At 42.2% G+C, this 23,046-nt stretch overlaps 1 protein-coding gene across 2 annotated transcripts in view; it reads left to right on the top strand.

The window, feature by feature from the left end:
- The first annotated feature begins 11,520 nt into the window (after positions 1 to 11,520).
- LOC100412372 (tripartite motif-containing protein 16) overlaps positions 11,521 to 23,046 on the top strand; it is a 59,921-nt gene continuing 48,395 nt past the window's right edge. The window contains exons 1-9 of one of the 2 annotated variants that reach the window (XM_078373090.1): positions 11,521 to 11,609; positions 12,473 to 12,750; positions 12,838 to 12,944; positions 13,048 to 13,109; positions 13,653 to 13,697; positions 14,860 to 15,031; positions 15,127 to 15,198; positions 17,293 to 17,381; positions 18,411 to 18,558. The gene's annotated coding sequence lies outside the window, so the exon portion shown is untranslated. The remainder of the gene's footprint in view (positions 11,610 to 12,472; positions 12,751 to 12,837; positions 12,945 to 13,047; positions 13,110 to 13,652; positions 13,698 to 14,859; positions 15,032 to 15,126; positions 15,199 to 17,292; positions 17,382 to 18,410; positions 18,559 to 23,046) is intronic. The other variant, XM_078373091.1, reaches the window with a different exon arrangement.

Genomic DNA, 23,046 nt, shown 5'->3' with positions numbered 1-23,046 from the left:
AACCCAAATTACTCCGGTGTAAGATACATTAAAATACAACATAGCTTTTATCCATATTTTCTCCTCCAAGAGCTCATCGTTTGCTTTCAAAACATATGACGGATATTTTTAGGGAGAGCAGGTCCCTCTTTGTACGCTCAGTCTGATGTTCCTGTATCCACAGACTATTTGTAATCCTAAAAATTCATGTATTTAAAATGAGTTGAAAAGATTGATGCTGTTTTAACAAATTTGAGCAACAGGTTCTTTGCAGACATAAAAATTAGTTTAAATGTATCATAAAAAGTGGTTCTTTCAAGAGATGGTGATATAGTCTCTCCAATTCTTTTAGGGGACTAACCCATCCACCTCCAACTTTGTGTCTAGACTGCCCTCCTTTTCTCAGTGAATGAGTTAACTGCCCACTCATTCATTTGCACAAGCTAGGACCTGAATATTGTTAACTCTTTAATCTCACCATCTATTTATCACCAAGTCCTATTCATTGTATCTTAAGTAACCCCAATTTTTCCATCTTTCTCTATTCCCAGTAGCATTACTTTAGTTGGGGCCACCACCATTTCACTAGGATTGCCATTACAGCCTGATAACTGGATTCCCTAACTAGGGTTTTCTCTACCACCAATCTGTTCTCAACACTTTCTGGCTAGTGCTCATTCTAAAACAAGCATATGCTATTATTTTACTGCTTAAAACCATTCAGTGGTTTTTAGAAACTTCAGGAAAAGATAATTTCCAGTTCCCAAAAGGGATTTGTTACTCTCATTATCTGAAACTCCTGGTAGTTACATCCTTGTGCAATCCCCTCCTCTTGTATATGGACTGGGACTCACTTGTAACCAATACAGTACAATAAAGGTGACATAAAAGTCTAATGTGTGTCTTGCTAGGAGACTCCTCTCTTGCTGGCTTTGATGAAGTGGTGGTGATGTTGGGGAGGTCCATATGCCAAGGAACTGAGGATGGCCTCCAACCAATAGCCTGCAAGAATGGAAGGCCCTTAGTTTCACAACCTGCAAGGAGCTGAACCCTTTGGACAGCTCTGTGTGCTTGAAATTATTCCTTGTAGAGCCTTCCCATGAGAACCCTGTCTTGCCTGACACCTTGATAGCAGGCTGCAAAGGACTCAGTTAAGCTGTGCTCCGAATCTCACTCATACAAACTCTGAGACAAGAAACTTGTGTGGCTCACGCCTGTAATCCCAGCACTTTGGGAGGCCGAGGCGGGTGGATCACTGAGGTCAAGAGATCCAGACCATCCTGGTCAACATGGTGAAACCCCGTCTCTACTAAAAAATACAAAAAAAAAAAAAAAAAAATAGCTGAGCATGGTGGTGCGTGCCTGTAATCCCAGCTACTCAGGAGGCTGAGGCAGGAGAATTGCCTGAACCCAGGGGGCGGAGGTTGCGGTGAGCCGAGATCGCGCCATTGCACTCCAGCCTGGGTAACAAGAGCGAAACTCCGTCTCAAAAAAAAAAAAAGAAACTTGTGCTATTTGAACCACTAAGTATGTGGCAATATTGTTATGCAGGGAAATTTACCTAATATAACTTTTCAACATAAAAGAGGATCTTTGTCAAAATCCAATCTTGAGATTCTCTGGAACGGGGAAAATTGTTGGATTGAGCAACTCTACAGTTGGTCCTAGGAGGTGTGTGGCCTGTATATATACTTTTAAAAAGCTATCCTAAGAATGATGAAGGAGAATACTTGAAATATCAAGCAAGAACGTGTCATTAAAAATAAAAACAACAAAACCATGTGTCAAAATATAATGGTTAATACTAGGTTGAATGGCAGAATATGTAAAATTGAAGAGTGAATATCTAGAATATTCTAGTGAAGCTAGAATATCAGGCCAGGGAACTCTACACTTCCATAAAATATCAGGGAGAAAAAGTTGAAAAATATGAAAGAAATGTTAAGCAGTATGGAGACTGACTAGATTTTATATAATAAGAACCAAGAATGAAAGAAAAACAGAGAGCAGGTACTATTTTAAGAAACAATAATCAAGAATTATGGAAAAATTAAAAATTGAAGACTTCAGATTGAAAGTATGCATAGAGAGTCAAAAAAACTATGAATAGACTCCACATATTACAGTGAAATCTAACAAAGAAAAAATTCTAATGCCTTCCAGAAGCAAAAGAAAAACAAAAGAAAAAAAAATCACAAAGAAAAATCCTCAGTATTAAAAACAGTTGTTGGCATTTTGTGGCTTCTCAACAAATAATAATTAAATAATAAAACCTGATTTGTCAATAGCAGGACTGATTGCAAGAAGAAAATGTAATACTGGTAAATAATATTTGTATGTATTTATGGGCTACATGTGATATTCTGATACATGCATAAGATGTGTAATAATGAAGTTGGTATTCAGGATATGCATCACTTTCAACAGTTATCATTTCTTTGTGCTGGGAAAATTTGAAATGTTCTACATGCATAGGATATGTAATAATCAAGTCAGGGTATTTATAATATCAATTACCTTCAATATTTTTCATTTCTTTGTGTTGGAAAAATTTGAAATGTTCTTTTCTATATGATTTTGAAATATATATATTGTTGTTAACTGTGCTATCAAAGATTCAAACTTATTTCTTCTATCTAACTGTGTGTTTGTACCCATGAACTAGCCCCTTTTCATCACTCTCCACACCCTTCCCAGCCTCTAGTAATCATCATTCTATTCTCTACCTCCATAAGATGGACTTTTTTGGCTCCCAAATATAAGTGAGAACATGCAGTAGTTGTCTTTCTATGCCTGGCTTATTTCACTTAACATGATGACCTTCAATGACATCCATCTTGCTACAAATGTTGGTATTTCATTTTTTATTATGGCCAAATAGTATTGCATTATGTATATATACCACATTTCCTTTATCCATTCATTCATTGGTGGACACTTAAGATGCTATTGTGAATATGGCTGCAATAAACATGGAAGTGCAGATATCCCTGTGATATACTAATTTCTTTTCCTTTGGATAAACACTCAGTAATGGGATTGCTGAATCATATAGTAGTTCTATTTTGAGTTTTTAGGCTGAGTGTGGTGTCTCGATGCCTGTAATTCCAGAATTTTGGGAGGCTAAGGAGGGTGGATCACTTGAGGTCATGAGTTCAAGACCAGCCTAGCCAACATGGTGAAACTCCATCTCTACTAAAAATACAAAAAAATAAAAATTGGCCAGGTGCAGTGGCTCATGCCTGTAATCCCAACACTTTGGGAGGCCAAGGTGGGTGGATCACCTGAGGTCAGGAGTTCGAGACCAGCCTAGCCAACATGGCAAAAATCTGTCTCTACTAAAAATACAAAAATTAGCTGGGCATGGTGGCATATGCCTGTAGTCCCAGCTACTTGGGAGGCTGAAGCAGGAGAATCGCTTGAACCCAGGAGGAGGAGGCTTCAGTGAGCCAAGATCATGACACTGCACTCCAGCTTTGGTAACAGAGTGAGACCCCATCTCAATAATAATAGTAATAATAATAATAATAAACAAACAAACAACACACACACACACACACAAAGAAACCCACAAAAAATTATCTGGGCTTGGTGGCACACACCTGTAATCCCAGCTACTCAGGAGGCTGAGGCAGGAGAATCACTTGAACATGGGAGTTGGAAGCTGCAGTGAGCCAAGATCATGCCACTGCACTCCAGCCTGGGAGACAGAGTGACGGTCCGTCTTAAAAGAAAAACGAAAAAAGAAAGATAATTTTGCTGTATATAGTATCCTAGACTGAACAGCATAAAAAATGCACATTCACAACTGTAAAAATTGGATGGTAGGTGGGGAAGAAACATATGTGTGGGTTTTAATAAGTTAGGTACAAACACCAGGAGAATAAAAACAGGATGTATACTATTCAAACCAGAAGAAAAGAAGTGATTATTCCATGCAAACTCAGAGAAGAGGACTAAAAGAAACAGAAAGTATGGAAAAGAGAAAACACAACCCTGTCTCAAAAAAGAAAAGAAAACACAAAATGAGACCTATTATATCATTTATCACAGTAAATGTAAACGGGTCAAACTTATCTATCAAAAGGCTGAGAATCTCAGTATGAATTAAAAACTAATAAGTGGCCGGGCGAGGTGGCTCACGCCTGTAATCTCAGCACTTTGGGAGGCCGAGGCGGGTGGATCACGTGGTCAAGAGATCGAGACCATCCTGGCCAACATGGTGAAACCCTGTCTCTACTAAAAATACAAAAAAAAAATTAGCTTGGCATGGTGGCACGCACCTGTAGTCCCAGCTACTCAGGAGGCTGAGGAGGGAGAATTGCTTGAACCCAGGAGGCAGAGGTTGCAGTGAGCCGAGGTCACACCACTGTACTCCAGCCTGGTGCCTGGTGCCTGGTGCCTGGTGATTGAGTGAGACTCTATCTCAAAAAAAAAAAAAAAAAAAAACCTAATAAGTAAAAAAACAAAGTGCAGCAATTTTTTAAAAAATAAAACATACATTGTAATTCAAGCAAAACAAAAATATTAAAATCCAAGTTATTAGAAAATACATACCAGGCTAATATGAACAAAAATAGCCAAATAACAATGTTATTTTAATAAAATCAAACTCAAGATTAAAAAAATCATAATGGACAAAAAATGGACATTATATTGTAAAACTTGAGGAGAGGGATGGCCTACTGTATTTGATCATATTTAAAATTTTTCTATTCTTTCTTCCTTCCTTCCTGATACTCCATGATACTTTCATTTATTATGTTCTTTTTGTTTACAGATCCTTTAGTCATTCCTTGAGGCTAAATCTATAGCAACAAATTCTTTTAGTTTACGTACATTTGAGAATGATTGGATTTCCTCTTCATTTCTGAAGGATAATTTCACTGGAAACGATTCACAGTTTCCAGTCCCCCCCCCACCCCCCCTCCCCGCCGCCCCTTTCAAGTTGACAGCACTTGAAAAATATGCTGTTTGTTTCTGGCTTTCATGATTTCTTTCTTTCTTTCTTTCTTTCTTTTTTTTTTGAGACGGAGCTTCGCTCTTGTTACCCAGGCTGGAGTGCAATGGCGCGATCTCGGCTCACAGCAACCTCCGACTCCTGGGTTCAGGCAATTCTCCTGCCTCAGCCTCCTGAGTAGCTGGGATTACAGGCACGGACCACCATGCCCAGCCAATTTTCTGCATTTTTTAGTAGAGACAGGGTTTCACCATGTTGACCAGGATGGTCTCGATCTCCTGACCTCGTGATCCACCCGCCTCAGCCTCCCAAACACAAAGACTGATGTCATCGAATTGTGTTCCCCAGATGTAATGGAAACATTTCTCTCTGCTGCTGTTAGTAACTTTTTAATCTTTTGTTTGCAGCATTTTAATTATGATGTATCTTGTTAGGAATTTATTTGACTTTATTTGGGGTTTGTTCAGCTTCTTGAATCTGTAAGTATATGTCTTTCATAATTTGGAACATAAACGAAATTTGGGAAATTATCTTCTACTATCTCTCTTTTTTTTTTTTTTTTTTTTTTGAGACGGAGTTTCGCTCTTGTTACCCAGGCTGGAGTGCAATGGCGCGATCTCGGCTCACAGCGACCTCCGCCTCCTGGGTTCAGGCAATTCTCCTGCCTCAGCCTCCCGAGTAGCTGGGATTACAGGCACGTGCCACCATGCCCAGCTAATTTTTTGTATTTTTAGTAGAGACGGGGTTTCACCATGTTGACCAGGATGGTCTCGATCTCTTGACCTCGTGATCCACCCGCCTCAGCCTCCCAAAGTGCTGGGATTACAGGCGTGAGCCACCGCACCCGGCCCCTCTCTTTTTCTTTTTGTACTCCAGCCTGACAACAGCCTGTTGTCAGGCTGGAGTACAGTGGCACAATATCGACTCACTGCACCCTCTGCCTCCCCCATTTAAGTGATTCTCTTGCCTCAGCCTCCCGAGTAGCTGGGACTACAGGCATGTGCTACTATGCCCAGCTAAGTTTTTGCTTTTTTTGTAGAGATGGGGTTTCACCATGTTAGCCAGGATGGTCTTGATCTGCTGACCTTGTGATCCACCCACCTTGGCCTCCCAAAGTGCTGGGATTACAGTTTTGAGCCACTGTGGACGGCCTACTATTTCTTTAAATACTCTCAGTCCCACTCATTTTTTCTCTCCTGAGACTCTGATGTTAAGATTGCTGGATCTTTTGTCATTGTCCCAAAGAAAGGCCCATGAAGCTGTGTTCATTTATTTTTAGTCCATTTCCTTTTTGTTGTTCTGATTGGGTAAATTCTAGTCATCTCTCCTCAAGTTCTTTGGTTCTATTATTTGTCATCTCCACTCTACTATCAAGTCCATCCAGTGAATTTTAAATATTTTAGTAATTGTATATTACTAAACAATATAATTTTCATTTGGTTCTTTTTTGTAACATTTCCCTCCCCTCCCTTCCCCTTCTCTTCCCTCCCATGTTCAAATGATTCTTCTGCCTCAGCCTCCTGAGTAGCTGGGATTACAGGTGTATGCTGCCAAGCCCAGATAATTTTGGGGGGTTATTTTTGTTTGTTTCTTTGTTTATTATTATTATTATTATTATTATTGAGACAGAGTCTCACTCTGTCACCCAAGCTGGAGTGCAGATTTTTTATTTTTTATTTTTTCATCTGTTTTAAGAACATTTGTAATTTCTTATTGAACCTGTTTTTTATGATGGCTGCTTTAAATCCTGGTAAGATCTTTCAAGTTGTAATCTTCCTATTTCTTGGTGTTATGGGTGATTCTGGATTGATTTCTGGATATTAAGAAACTCTGGAGTCTATTTAAATCTTTAATTTTAGAAGATTTATTTAGGTTTAGAATATAATATCTAGGCCTTAGTCTACTTTTTGTGGTGGGCTGCCCTTCCAGTGACTATCTAGTCTTCAGAGCCTTTGTGGCACTATTTTGGTCTGCTCTGGGTTATCTACTGGACCCTGTTAGTGTTGCCCAAATGAGTGGAAAGAGCTTGTCCAGGCTGGGCCAAGGTGGGGAAACAGATTCTTCAGTCCATGTGGAAGTAGAGTGCTTCCTGTATGGCACCCTCTATATGGTGGAATTTCCACCTGCCTGTACTAACCAACCACCTGGCATTGCTAGGAGTGTGTGTGTGTGTGTGTGTGTGTGTGTGTGTGTGTCTGTGTGTGTGTATTTGGGGTGGGAGAATGGGGATTCCCAGGTCTCACTGGGCTAGTGATTGCTGTGGCAGGATCTCCTATGATGGTAGTGTCCATCCACCTGTTGTTCTAGATGGGAGAGGAGAGTCTCAGGTTTGATGGGATCTCCTCTGGCTGCCTATGGTTAGTGAGGTTTCCAATCAATCCCTCCAGGCTTACCTGGTGTTGTTAGTGGGGCCCTTGTTCCACTGGGGGAGGAATAAGTCTATGTGGGCCATCTTCTAGTGCTAGGCTTGGGGTTATAAGATGCCCCACTAACATGCCCTCCAGTGCTGGGGTCTCCTTCTACCCAGTCCAATTTCCTTTTTCTTTTTCTTCTTTTCTTTTCTTTTTTTTTTTTGAGACGGAGTTTTGCTCTTGTGACCCAGGCTGGAGTGCAATGGCGCCATCTCACCGCAACCTCCACCCCCTGGGTTCAGGCAATTTTCCTGCCTCGGCCTCCTGAGTAGCTGGGATTACAGGCATGCGCCACCACGCCCAACTAATTTTTTTTGTATTTTTAGTAGAGACGGGGTTTCACCATGTTGACCAGGATGGTCTCGATCTCTTGACCTCGTGATCCACCTGCCTCGGCCTCCCAAAGTGCTGGGATTACAGGTGTGAGCCACTGTGCCCGGCCTCTTTTTTTTCTTTCTTGGTTTTTTTTTTTGGGGGGGATGGAGTCTCACTCTGTTGCCAGGGTGAAGTGCAGTGGTACAATCTCAGCTCACTGCAACCTCTGCCTTCCAGGCTCAAGTGATTCTCCTGCCTTAGTCTCCTGAGTAGCTGGGACTACAGGCATGTGCCATCATACCTAGCCAATTTTTGTATTTTTAGTAGAGATGGGGTTTCACTATCTTGGCCAGGATGGTCTCGATCTCTTGACCTCGTGATCTGCCTCCCAAAGTGCTGAGAATACAGGCGTGAGCCACTGTGCTGGGCCCCAATTTCCTTTTTCTACCTGTTAGAGTTCTTGTTTGTTACTTCTAGTGTTCATAGTAATCAGTAGGAAGGAATGGAGAAAAATATATCTACAGCACCTTGTTTGGACACATTATACACTTATAAAAGGAATGTGAGATCAAGAAGCTATATTGCCTGACAGAAAAATCAATAATTGTAGTTGGAAAGTTTTACATAATCCTCTGAAAAATAAATATATCAAATAGACAAAAGGAAGGAGAGCTTGAGAAATTTCAATAACAGGATTATGAATCTCAGGATAATAGATCTACATGCAACTTTGGATGCAACAAGCAGAGAATATACATTCTTTTCTAGCACACATGCATTATTCAGGAAAGCTGACCATATGCTAAAACACAGATGATTCTTCAGTGAATTTAAAATAATTCATATACATCTATACCACTATATATAGAGAGAAATATAATGTAAGTGACATATATAATTTTAACTTTTAGTCACTATATCTTAAAAACTTTTTTAAGAGGTGAAATTAATTACATAAACATATTTATTTAACTGAACATATACAATATATTTTTATTTTACTGTTCCAGGACAGACACCTCTGGGCCAGCCAAGCAGCTCTGTGCTTTTGTCGCAGGCCTAAGTAACAGCCCACAGGCTTTGCCTAGAAGACATGCTCCCAGGACAGCCAAGCAGCTGTGCTTCTGTGTCCAGGGTCTGAGAAACTGCCACAGGGCACCACTGGCAGGCACCCTCTAGGCTGGCCAGGCAACAATGCATTTGTGTTCCCATTTAGAGTTAATAGCCCCATAGCCCCAACCCCAATGATCCAGAGCCCAAGTTGGCTGACCCACCATGTGCACAAATGAGCCCGTGACTTGAGAAACAGCCCTGTGCAAAAGCCACATGACCATCACTACCACCTCTCAGCCTAGGCCACTGAGACATTTACAAATGTCATTAGCATTTTTTTTTTTTTGAGAGTCTTGCTCTGTCACCCAGGCTAGAATGCAGTGGTGTGATCTCGGCCCACTGCAACCTCCACCTCCCGGGTTCTAGCAATTCTCTTGCCTCAGCCTCCTGAGTAGCTGAGATTACAGGTGCCCGTCACTGCACCTGGCTAATTTTTGTATTTTCAGTAGAGATGGGGTTTTACCATCTTGGCCAGGTTGGTCTCAAACTCCTAACCTCAAATTCCCAAAGTGCTGGGATTACAGGCATGAGCCACCGCAACTGGCCTGTCACTAGCATGTATTATAGCTGAAGAAACTACATAGAGAATACACTACTGCATCCACCTAGAACGAAAGCCAACACATTTCATTGAAGCAACACCCCAAGACCCATACAAATAAACCTTTCCCTACAGAACCTACTCCATGAAATTGGAAGAGGTGATTGTTTCATCATGCATTTAGAAATCAATGCAGAGCTGGGTGCAGTGGCTCACGCCTGTAATCCCAGCACTTTGGGAGGCTGAGGTGGGCAGATCGCTTGAGTTCATTCAGCCCAGCTAACATGGTGAAGCATTGTCTCTACTAAAAATACAAAAATTAGCCTGGTATAGTGGTACATGCCTGTAATCTCAGCTACTTGGGTGGGTGTGGCAGGAGAACTGCTGGAATGCGGGAGGCAGAGGTTGCCATGAGCTGAGATTTCGCCACTGCACTCTAGCCTGGGTGACAGAGCAAGACTCCGTCTTAAAAAAAAGAAAGAAAGAAAGAAAAGAAAGGAAGGAAGGAAGGAAGAAAAAGAAAGAAATGTAGAAACACATGAAACATAAAAAAGCAAGGAGCACAACACCTCCAAAAGAGCACAATAATTTCCAGGAACAGACACCAATCATAAGAAAGTATACAAAGTTCCAGAAAATGAATTTAAAATAATAATCTTAAGGAAACTCAGTGGAATTCAAGAGTGTACAATTACACAATTCAATGAAATGAAGAAAGCAATTCATAATTCAAATGAGAAATTTAACAGAGATATAAAAAAGAACCAAACAGAAAACCTAAAACTGAAGAATTCAATGAATTCAATGAAAAATACAACCAAGACTTTAATACAGACTAGCTCAAGCATAATAAACAATTTTTGGGCCAGGCATGGTGACTCACGCCTTAATACCAGCACTTTGGAAGGCCAAGGCAAGTGGATCACCAGAGGTCAGGAGTTTGAGACCAGCCAGGCCAACATGGAGAAACCCCGCCTCTACTAAAAATACAAAAATTAGCCGGAACTGGTGGTGTGCACCTGTAATCCCAGCTACTTGGGAGGCTCAAGCAAGAGAATTGGTTGAACCCGGGAGGCGAAGGTTGAAGTGAGCCAAAATTGTGCCACTGTACTCCAGCCTGGGCGACAGGGTGAGACTCTGTCTCAAAAAAAAAAAAAAGAAAGAAAAATAAATCCTGACAGAAGGATCTCACAGTTGCGATTTTGCTTTCTTTACAATAGCATTTTTGTGGATGCCCAGAACATTCTGTCCAGAAACGCACTCAGGAAGATAGGATCTGGAGCACAGGGGCAAAAATTGGCTGGATTTAGGTACAGCTCTTCTCCTGAGGGCTGTGGTTGGCGGTGGAGGTAGTGGCAAGCCTGGGGCTGTCCTAAAAGCTGGTTCTTGTCACCTCCTGATTCTGGAAGCAACAAAAAAGAGAGCAACAACTCAACTGTCTTCATTCTTGTCCCAGTAGAACCGAGTAGAACTATATCCTGAAGGGTCCGTCATGGAGAGTGTGGTGCAGAATGGAACCTGGATAAATATAAAATCAATCACTAAAGGATTTGGAGGAATGTGATAGATATGTAAGTAGCTAGGAAACAGGAAATAACAAATAGGAATAACGGGACACTTTTCTGGGCAGAGGCATGTAAGATGGCCCAGGGAGGGCCCCGGCTCTCCATGAATTGGAACACAGCACTTCTTTGATAGGAGCCCAAACGCCCATCGGAGGACCACCTGCTTCGGCTGCAGGGGCGTGGGAACCACTGAACCAGAATGTGAGAGCAAGGCTCATTCGTTAGGATCCCGGAACGAGGCAGGACCTCAGGTGTGTGACTGTGGTGTTGGGTGCTCAGAAGTGGCGCTGCAGCCCTGTTTATTTCGTGGAGCGCGACAAAGGGACTGGACTTCTGCTCTCCCAATTTCCCCGTCTCTCCCTAAAAAATTCACAATAGTCCTCAATGGTTTATTAAACGCCCCCAGTGGCTCCAGTCTGCTTTCCCCATAGCAGCCAACGTTAACCTTCCTTTTCGGGCCGCGCGAGAACTTGTCTTTGGCGGTAGAATGAGCCGAGTGTTTCGGGGGTCAGTGCAGGCTCTCACATCAGCCCGACCACCGCCAGTTCAAGTCCGGCGACCGGGCCGCACCGGACTACATTTCCCAGGAGGCTCTGCACGTACTTCCAATTCCGGCGCCTTCTGTGTACGGGCTCTGAGCGTGGCCCGTCTGTGTCCTCCCTGTCCTTCCCTGCAGAGACCCCCCCCCCCATGTCTGGACCGGGAAGGAGCAGACACTGGACAGGGTGTGTGTTTCCAGCAGTGAATTGTCAGACTTGGTGTCCCGGCTGCTCCCCATTGGTCCTTTCCCCGGGCCCGCAGATCTAATTTCTTCTACTGGAGCCGGGACTCGGGCATCTTGACGCGCCCTCTCTGCCCCTGGAGCGTGTCTTTGGGCTTTGTGTGTGTGGCAGTGGGGTGTATGTGTGTTTCCTATCCGAGACACCTCCGGGTCGTTTGCTCAGAAACAGGCTGAGGGCCCACGTAGCCTGGAGGACTTGACTGGAAGGTGAGGCAGGTAGCGCCCAAGGCTCCCATGCCCGGGCCAGGTCAGGCACCAACGAGTCCCTTAGGTCTGCAGTATGGTGGAACCATTTTATAGACTGACAGTGTGAATGTGGGAGGGGATGGATATCAGAAATCTGTTTATCTACATTTTCAGAGAGTGGTATTGCTCTTTGATATGAGTGTAGGCAGGTTACTCTCTGGGGTTCATTTCTTTACTTATAATTTGAGGTTTGTTGTATCGTACTTACTTGTAAGTGGTGGTCATGAGGATTAAATGGAATTTTGACATGCAACAGTTGACACAGGGCCAAACACCAAGTCAGTCATCAATGTGTCGTCGATTTTATTAATAGTAGACATCCATCTCCCCATTTGTACATAAGAAGGAAACACCCAGGAAGGAAAAGTAACATGTCCTGGGTCACCCAGCCAGCTAGCACATTGTGGAAATTAGAATCCAGGCACTCCCAGCAGTGGCCTTTCCACCACCCAGCACTTGTGTATGCATCAGGAACCTTATCTTTACTGCTGTCTGTAACTGTCTGTGTTCCCAGTATCTGACTCTTCAGGGCCCTGGGCACTCAGACTTGCTTGTGTTTAGGGTTTCCTGAAGATTAAATGGCTGCTGAAGTTCTTCAGTTTAGCTTTCAGCTCAAAAGATACTGCTTCAAACTCTACATTCTGAGTAGTCTCAGAGAATGGAAAAAGAAATACAATGAAAAAGGAGAAAACTTCAATCCAGAATTTCTTGCCAGAGTTTCTGGGAGAACGCTGGCAATTCCCAGGAAGATATGTGGAGAATGGAAAGGTTGCTACACCCAAATAGTGGTGCAAAGGCTGTGATTATGGAGGATTGGACCTGCAATCTCCAGAACAGAGGTAAGAAACAGAAATAAGAGAAGATCCTGCCGTTAGCTGGGAATCTACCGTGTGCACACACAACCTCATTTTAGTTTTTCTTCACAGCAACCTTGTAAAATGTGTGTGGGCAGCACAGAGACCTTGGAGACCTTGGGCAAGTTAACAGTTTCCTCATCTGTAAATAGTGATTTATGGAAAGTGCTTGGTACCTGGTGAGTGTGCAAGGAATGGTAATGATTTTACTAATATTCCCTTTTTATTTGAATCTCTGAAAAAACAAGATACCTTACTTCCATACTCTTTCCTTTATACCAGCTGCCTCTCTGAAGGATGAGTGTGGGATAAGTCAGACTCCTTGGAAGAGGAGAAATAAATAGGTATGGAGAAGCTGATGATTTGATTTAGCATTATAGCACATGGGCAAGCCCTAGTCCCTTGAACCTTCTGTGAGCTCAGGCCTTCGCCCCCAGGATCCATGGCCCTGCTGCTCAGTTCTGGCAGAATTAGGGGACTGCTCCTCGGCTCCTTTTCAGTTTTCTCTTAAAAAGTATTTTCTCTTAAGGAGCTACAAAGGGATGCCCCAGATTAGAAGGGACTTCCATAGTCTATCTTTAGCCTGTTTGGCTTTCCTCTAATATCCTGACCTCAGCCCCTCTGATTTCTGGAAGACCTGGAGCTTATGACTTCCTAACTCTGTCTTAGCCCCCTCTGATTGTCAGTGTCTAGTACAGGGAGGGGCAGGCATCTTTCGGGGAAGTTGGGGTTTGGGAGTATGACGAAACGTATTGATCGTACCTTTTTTTCCTCGTAAGACAATGTATAGAAAGTGCCATAAAGTCTTGGTTAATGTTGATATACAGAAAATATTAACAATTAACTGATAATTAAATGACCTTTCCTGAGTGCTTATTCTGTTCCAGATTCTGGTTTGGCTGCTTATGTGCATTAATGCACATTTTATTGAGGTAGGTACCATTATTATTCTCTTTTTTTAAATTAAGAATCTGAAGCACAGAAGAAATTTGGTTATGGTCATACAGAGCCAGGATGTAAAGGCAGCAGGCAGACTCCAGAGCCAGAGTTCCAATGACAAAGGATTACAGAAGGCATGAATTTTACAAAATTGCGAAACCTTGTACTTTGATAATGACTGAGGTTTAGAAATAACTACTTCTGCGGCTGGATGTGGTGGTTCATGCCTGTAATCCCAGCACTTTGGGAGGCTGAGGCAGGCGGATCACAGGTCAGGAGATCGAGACCATCCTGGTTAACATGGTGAAACCCCATCTCTACTAAAAAATACAAAAAATTAGCGGGGCGTGGTGGCATGGGCATGTAGTTCCAGCTACTCAGGAGATTGAGGCAGAAGAATCACCTGAACCCAGGAGGCAGAGGTCGCAGTGAGCCGAAATTGCGCCATTGCACTCCAGCCTGGTCTGGAGCTGTAGCTCAAAAAAAAAGAGAAAGAAATCACTACTTCTTCCCCCAAACAAATCCACAATGAGCTTCTTTAAGTATTGCTTTTTGGAGATGGGTGGAGAGAAGATTGAAGAAATAATAAACCGTAGAATATTGGGAAAATATATAATTATATGTAGAATAAGATAAATAGCATGTAACCCTGCTACCTAGAGATAAGCTCAAAGAAGTGCTCAAAGTTAATATAATCAGCAGTTTTCTCCCTATAGGCAAAAAATCAAAATGGAGAAGTAAATCACAAGCAGAAGTTTGCCTGTTGGGTGTAGAATCAGACCAGGGGAATTTGGGGCTCATTCATTAATTCATTCACAATACTTAGGGACTGCTGTCTACCAGGTACACTGTGCTTGGTGCTTAGGATGCAGGGGTGAATGATAATAACACATGCAGTTTAGTGGAGCATGTGTGGTGGAACAGACCTAAGATGGCCACAGGCTCACCGTGGGCTTGGAATACTCATGATGGGGTGGCTGAAGGTGTCTGTGACCATGACAGCTGGGGTGGGCACTGCTGCCTTTTACTGCTGTGACTCCCTTTTTCTTGTTGTATGGAATTGGTCACTTTCTCCATATGCAAATAAAGGAGTTGAGCCTGGAGGTCTTTAAGTACCTCTCCAACTGTAACATTGTACTTCTTGTTTTGTTTTAGGGATTTTTGATTCCAGGGAACCTCATTTGCAGAGCAGTGGATCACACAGATCCTTAATGCAATGAACGGTCATACCTTTCCCTAAGTTTATGTTCATTCTGTCCTCTGAGATTATCTTTGAAGCCTCGTTATGTAGATATCTGTAAAATCCTTCAAGCTGTGGACAGCCAAGGTCAGAGGCATATTTTGTCGTAAGTGGCTATTTCTAAACTCAGGTTTGAGATATATAAAGATAAACCAGATTCCTTTATGTTAATTTCCTTACAGTTATGCCATCTAAGGACACTGCCCTTTCCCAAAAGTGTATCTTGAGAAGGAAAATATACAGCAGAGTCCCAGGTGAGTTGGGGATTTTCCTCTCTTCTCAGAAATCTTATTTTAATTCCTGAAGCAAATTTCTTTCTCTTAGTGTGGATCTTGTCTATTTCATTAGGCATAGCAGTTTGAAAGGCAAGGATCAAGTGGGTGGGATGGACTGCCAACAAGATGGTGTTTGGGGGTTCCTCAGTTGTATGGAAGTAGCAGTGAAGGTTAGGAGGCTTGGTGGCCTTGATCATCAGTTGATAGTGTATCGAGAGGATGGGGAGGCAGCAAGGCCTCTTTAGCAGATAATTGGGGACTCCTAGAATGTGGTTGGGTGAGAATCAAGCTTCTGTTTGTTCATTTGAGACATTTGGTGTAGATATGCAAAGGCATGTAAGGAATTTCTTGGTTCCATCTGTCTAGAATACCTTGGGGAGAAAAGACGTACACAAATCTATATGGCACAAACCAGCAGATTTACTAAAAGCCTACTCAATAATAAAGTGTGTTAGGGAAAATGCTATATGGACTTGGAGGAGCATGAGCAAATGTGTCTTGGTGATAGAGATTTAGGAAGGCTTTATTCATTCAACTAACATTTTAAAGTTATTTTAAGCAGCTCCCAGGCTAATGAAAGTAGTGAGATTTGATGTGGGCCCTGAAGGCTGAGTAGATTCTTGAAAGATTTATAGAAAGTTGGTGACATAAATGACTTAGAATCAAAGCAAGATACTGATTGTTCTGGCACAGGAAAAAGTCAGTACATTGAAATCACGGAGATGTTGTTCCACAAAAACTTAAAAGGCTTCTTACACTCCAAATTCTTTCCTGGATATAATTCTTTTTTTTTTTTTGAGACGGAGTTTCGCTCTTGTTACCCAGGCTGGAGTGCAATGGCGCGATCTCGGCTCACCGCAACCTCCGCCTCCTGGGTTCAGGTAATTCTCCTGCCTCAGCCTCCCCAGTGGCTGGGATTACAGGCACACGCCACCATGCCCAGCTAATTTTTTGTATCTTTAGTAGAGACAGGGTTTCACCATTTTGACCAGGATGGTCTCGATCTCTTGACCTCGTGATCCACTCACCTCGGCCTCCCAAAGTGCTGGGATTACAGGCTTGAGCCACCGCGCCCAGCCGATATAATTCTTAAGGTTGGTCTATTTCTTAGTTCCTTACTTACCATGTGTCTCTCTCAACTTACTGAAGGTAACCGTAAAGCCCTGAACAATAGGCTTGGGTGGGAAGGCCCCATCCAATCGGACCTTTTTTTACAGTGCTAAATCACTTTGTTTAGTTGACAGGTGTAATGGGCCTTTATTGCACAAAGCACTTTTTAGACTTAGTTCCCACTGTATGAGATCTGGAAACAGTTTGCTTTTCCAACCATGTGAGGCTCCAGATTTCTGCCTCTTTTCTCTTTTGTTTTGGCTTGAAAATTGACACATAGTTTCCTGAACTCAAATCATTCTTTCTTTGCCAGACATATCCAGGAGCATTCTACACAAAGCATCCTGGCACTTTCTAACCTGTTCTAATGTTGCAGAATATTCAGGAGACTGGAAAGACCAATAGGTGAAACAGGAGGATTTTATTAAGGTGGCCACTGGCTCAGCAGATTAGCATCTCAAGGCTGAGTAAAAGAGAAAGAAAATGGGGTACTTTTTATACATCCAGGATGACATAGCAGCTAACAGGTTTACAGAAGCCAGAACAAAGAACAGTTAATTAATTTGTAACATATCTGTGATGTATGTTACAGTTGAAAAACAGCATTTTGAGAAACCATATTGTACATTTTTTTGGTGTTCTTTTCCTGTGACCTTGCAGCTGGTTAGCAAGAAAAACAGATGTCTTGGGTTGCCTGGAACTTTGCTGAGAATGTGGGGAGAATAGATAGGGTAGGTTTTACATGGAGTTAGTTAATTTTAAGCAGAGTTGGGGGTTAGGTTTTATATTGAATACAACACAGTAAATTTTATTTTATTATGCAGCAATTACAGACTACCATTTTGTTATTTAATTTTCCTCTTTACTAGAGCCATAGGCCCAGTGAGTATTTGCCCTGCCCTCATAGTTGCTAATTAGTTTGCCAGTGTATATTAAGAATCTGCATCTTTTGGCTGGTTGCAGTGGCTCACATCTGTAATTCCAGCACTTTGGGAGGCCAAGGTGGATAGATCACCTGAGGTCAGGAGCTCGTGACCAGCCTGGACAACATGGTGAGACCCCATCTCTACTAAAAATGCAAAAAATTAGCTGGGCGTGGTGGCTTACACTTGTAGTCCCAGCTACTCTGGAGGCTGAGGCAGGAGAATCGCTTGAACATGGGAGGGGGAGGTTGCAGTGAGCCAAGATTATCACAGCCACTGCACTCCAGCTTGGGCAACAGAGTGAGACTGCCTCAAAAAAAAAAAAAACAGTCTGCATTTTTCCAGTCTTAAATATTCTTTTCTTCGAAACATGCCACCTGACTGTCAAACCAATGCCACCTGTGTATTTGAACATTTTGTTATGATACCTCCCACTTGAAGGTGCTAATTTCTGAATTAGTTAGGGTTGGCTTACTAATAACTATTATAACCAATAGACCCAAAATATATAATGGCCTTAATACAATAGAAGTGTATTGTTTGCGGTCATAGCCATGTGACTGGGTGTGTAGATTGATAGGATGGCCATTCAGGGACCTGAGCTATCTGAAGCTCTAGCCTCTTTACCACATGGCTTCCAAACTCACTCTGGGGCTTGTGACACTAACAGCCAGTCAGAAGGGGAAAACAGCATGGCAGAATATATATGAGTCAGGCTTGGAAAGCATGCATATCACTTCTGCTTGCATTCCATTGGTTAGGATCTCATGGCCATGTCTAACTGCAGAGAAGGTCGGGAAACCTAGAAAAGAGAGGAAGAGGTATATTTTCATGGACAGTTAGCAGCTCCTCATACTGTTCTCAAAATTTAGGTTATTTAGAACTATTTTGCTATTGTAAGGTATAAATAGATGTGATTCTTTGTTTATAACTCTCCATATTTCTGATAGTTTTCTTATAATTGAGTTCTACATATAAAATTACTGTAAAGTAAAACTATCAAATTATGTCAAAGGGGAATACACATTTTAATATTTTAAGATTCTTTAATATATGAGTCAATAAAGTCTTGTCTTTGATACTGTGAGCATAGTTTAATCTATTTCCTCTTCATCCCATCAATCTCCCCAATTATGCGTCATTTACTTTTTTCTTCAGAACCCCATGCAGGTGTTTCAGGGCTTTGTGTCATTCAAGGATGTGGCAGTGAACTTCACTGAAGAGGAATGGAGAGCACTGGCCCCTGCTCAGAGAGTCTTGTATAGGGATGTAATGCTGGAGAACTATAGGAGCCTGGTCTCCTTGGGTAAGCTTGGGTGCTTTCACCCCAGATTGACCTTTCAGAATACTTTTGCCTTCTAAAGATTCCCTTGCTTCCATTAGGGGATGATAACAAATGAGACTTTGGTTATTTCCCCCCCAGAATCCAGATTAGATCCTTTAACTGTTTCTCACCCTACTTGGGTACAAATTATTTAATTGCTTTTGACAATTAGTTATTTCATTTTCTCTTCTCTAAAATGCAACAGAGGGGGACTGAGAATAGGGTGGTCTTTTCTCTTTTGAACTTAAAATTTACATTCTATTTCTTTCTCTTGAGTAGGATTTCCATTTTCCAAACCTGCTATCATCTCCCAGTTGGAACAAGTGGTTAAACTCACAAACACAAATGAAGGAGGGAGAGATGCTAAAAGGCAGCTGTACACACAAGTGAGAACAAGGCAGATTGTATCTTTAGAAATAAGAGTTAGGGGTTCTTCCCAAATCTTCCAGGCCTGTAGAAAATGTTGAATCCCCGCCCCGAACCCTCCCACTCCCATGAAGTCTCATCTTCACTTGACCACACCAGAGTCATAATAGTTTACACCTTTATTTCATCCCAGACTCAAGGAAGAGATACTTCCTCATTACAGTTATAACCCCGACACGTGATCCAGAGGTCACCTTTGTGCCTCATCCTGAGGCATTTTTGTTGTTGTTGCTGTTGAGACGGAGTCTTGCTCTGTCACCAGGCTGGAGTGCAGTGGCTCAATCTTGGCTCACTGCAACCTCTGCCTCCTGGGTTCAAGTGATTCTTCCACCTCAGCCTCCCAAGTAGCTGGGACCACAAGCGCATGCCACCGTGCCCGGCTAATTTTTTTGTATTTTTAGTAGAGACGGGGTTTCACCGTGTTGGCCAGCATGGTCTTGATCTCTTGACCTCGTGATCCACCCGCCTCAGCCTCCCAAAGTGTTGGGATTACAGGCGTGAGCCACCGCGCCCGGCCATCCTGAGGCATTTTATGAGGCCATTCCCCTTTCCTCTTTAGTAGCTGGAATCACTTCTTCATTTACTCTGTCTGCATCTACCTGGTTTTCTGCTATCTAAGAAACAGGAAGAGAAGGAACAAATCTGAATAATTTTAAGGATATAAAATTGACATAATTTGTTGTATAGATTTGAGAGGTGAGGGAGTAACAAAGAAAATTCTCAGGTTTCTGGTTTGGATGTGTGGGTGAATGGAAGTTCTCTTCCCTGAGATGGAGAACATAGAAGTAGCAAGTTTAGGGAATGGAAGATGAGTTCAGTTTACCTTAAGTTGTTTCAGGTGTCTATAATAAGTCTAAACCAGTGGTTCTTAACCAGGGGCAAGTTTGTCCCCCAGGGGATATTCGGTAATGTCTGAAGTGTGCTATGGGCATCTCATGGGTAGAGTCCAGGGATGCTGCTAAACATCCTACAATGCACAGAACAGGCCTCCACACAAAGACGTGTCTGTCTAAAACATCAGTAGTGCTGCAGTTGAGAAAATCTGCTCTAAGTGGTGATGTCTGGAGGCTAGATGAATATAAGGAGGACATGCCAAATGTGTCTTAGTAAAGAGATCCTAACTGGTGGTACAGATTTGGGAGTTGCCTGAGGATAGTAATTGAAGCCACCGGAGTGGATAGTATCACCCAAAGAGCACAAAAAGAGTTACAAGAGAGCCTAGAACCCTGATGAACACAAGCATTGAAGTATCTGCAAAAAAATAAAAAAATAAAAAAATAAATAAAAATATATATACTATATATAGTGTGTATATATAGTATATAGTATATATATATGTATAGCATATATGCTAGAAGTGGTGACTCACACCTGTAATGCCAACACTTTGGGAGCCTGAGGTGGATCACTAGAGCCAGGGAGGTTGAGGCTATAGTGAGCTCTTATCATGTTTGTGCCACTGTACTCCAGCTTGGGCAACAGAGCAAGACCTTGTTTATTATATATATATGTAAAATATGTATATTTATAAAATATATGTGTGTATATATGTAAAATCTATATGTATATATGTAATATAAAAAACGTAAAATATATATGTATACGTATATATACACACACACCACTTGTGTATATTTCAAGAATAAATATATAGGAAAAAACTAGTGGCAAAATAATAAAATAATGTTTAATATTAGGTGATGGCAATAAAGATATGTTACACCTATTTTTGTATTTTTTTTTTTTTTTTTGAGACGGAGTTTCGCTTGTTACCCAGGCTGGAGCGCAATGGCGTGATCTCGGCTCACCGCAACCTCCGCCTCCTGGGTTCAGGCAATTCTCTTGCCTCAGCCTCCTGAGTAGCTGGGATTACAGGCACGTGCCACCATGCCCAGCTAATTTTTTTTTTTTTTTTTTGAGACGGAGTTTTGCTCTTGTGACCCAGGCTGGAGTGCAATGGCGCAATCTCGGCTCACCTCAACCTCCGCCTCCTGGGTTCAGGCAATTCTCCTGCCTCAGCCTCCCGAGTAGCTGGGATTACAGGCACGCGCCACCATGCCCAGCTAATTTTTTGTACTTTTAGTAGAGACGGGGTTTCACCATGTTGACCAAGATGGTCTAGATCTCTTGACCTCATGATCCACCCGCCTTGGTCTCCCAAAGTGCTGGGATTACAGGCTTGAGCCACTGCCGCCCAGCCTTTATTTTTGTATTTTTAAAATTTATCAATATAACTAAAGGAAAGGAAGTCCAAAAGCATACTAAGAGTAGCCAGAGATAGCCAGGTATGGTGGTACATGCCCATAGTCCCAACTACTTGGGAGGCTGAGGCACAGGAATCGCTTGAACCTGGGAGGTGGAAGTTGCAGTGAGCTGAGGTTGCGCCACTGCACTCCAGGCTGGGCAACAGAATGATACCTTGTCTCAGGGAAAAAAAAAAAAAGAGTGCCCATAGAGAAGGGGAAAACCAGGTTAGAGTGTCATGGAACCGACAGAAGAGAGCACTTCAAGAAACAGGGAAGGGGCTCATAGTGTTACGTGCTAGAAAGGTCAAATGAAAAAGACCTAAAAATGCCTGGTCAACTTAATACTAATAGGTTTGGCTAACCTAACAGTGGATTAGTGTCCCTGCTACCTCTTTCGTCCCTTGCTTAATTTGTATTGCCTTCTTTTAACCTTTGTATTCCTATATTATATAAGTGTGAAATCCTCATACTAACTTTACTTTAAAAATAGTTCTTAACAGCCAGGAGTGGTGGCTCACACCCATAATCCCAGCACTTTGGGAGGCCAAGGTGGGCGGATCACGAGGTCAGGAGATGAGACCATCCTGGCCAACACAGTGAAACCCCATCTCTACTAAAATAAAAATACAAAAATTAGCCAGTCGTGGTGGTGGGCGCCTGTAATCCCAGCTACTGGGGAGGCTAAGGCAGGAGAATTGTTTGAACCCAGGAGGCAGAGGTTGCAGTGAGCCGAGATTGCGACCCTGCACTCCAGCCAGGTGACAGAGTGAGACTCTGTCTCAAAAAAAAACCCAAAAAGTTGTTACTTACAAAGAAATATTTACAAGTCCCACTTCACAACAATAAAAAATATGGCATGTGTAGTTTATTCATAATTAAGCTGAACTAGTACTCATAGTAGGACTGATTCTCTTAAAACTTTTGTAGTCTTCTAAACTTTTACTCTCTTTAAGCCTTTGACTGGTGTGTGTGAGTGTGTGTGTGTGTGTGTGTGTGTGAGAGAGAGAGAGAGAGAGAGAGAGACTGTGTGTGTCTATATGTCTGTGTGTATTAGAAGGCTCAGAATGAAGAAAAGTGTGGAGGCTGAAGGAATTTCTGCAAATGGATAATACGTAGGTTAGCAAAAGAAAATAGGAACATGATCTTATTGAGTTAGGTAGCAATCTCAGCAGTAATCAAGGAGAGTTTTTGAGGGGCCTATGCCAGTGAGAGTGGAAGATGCAGGCATTAAAGGATGACCTTAACAGGGGTAAAATCCAGCCCAGGATGCAAGGAGGTGGTATCCAAAGCAGGAAGGATTCTAGTGGGTGAGAGGATAGGGGCAGTTGCCATGTTTAGTACTGATCATTCCCCAATTGAGATCTCCCTAACACCTTACTTTATGGCATTCATCGTGCTTGAAGTTATTTAATTAATACCTGTCTTGCCCCAAGAGACTATACATTTCAAAAGACCTGGTGCTGTATCTGTTTTGTTCATGATTTAATCTTAGCACATAACACAGTGCCTGGCCCATAATAAGTATTCAATAAATTATTTTTGGACTGCTTTACATACATTTGTGACTAATGGTATTTATAGCATTATTTCCTCATTCCTACTTTGGCCATTTCCTTCTTCTAGTACAGGCGACATGTTTATTTTTTCCCCAGACTTGGAGTTCAGAAAGCCAAGACCAAAGAAGGTATTTGGTGATTAGGAATCATACCAGGGGATAGATATGGAGAGAAACACAAAAGCTGATATAAGGACCTCCAGTTTGAAAGAGACCTGGAGAAATGATGATTACTCAGAGATC

This window comes from Callithrix jacchus, chromosome 5 (assembly GCF_049354715.1).
Source record: "Callithrix jacchus isolate 240 chromosome 5, calJac240_pri, whole genome shotgun sequence".
NCBI classification, from domain to species: domain Eukaryota; kingdom Metazoa; phylum Chordata; class Mammalia; order Primates; family Cebidae; genus Callithrix; species Callithrix jacchus.
Note: the sequence above shows the minus strand (reverse complement) of the source record. Positions and strands in the feature narration are given on the sequence as shown.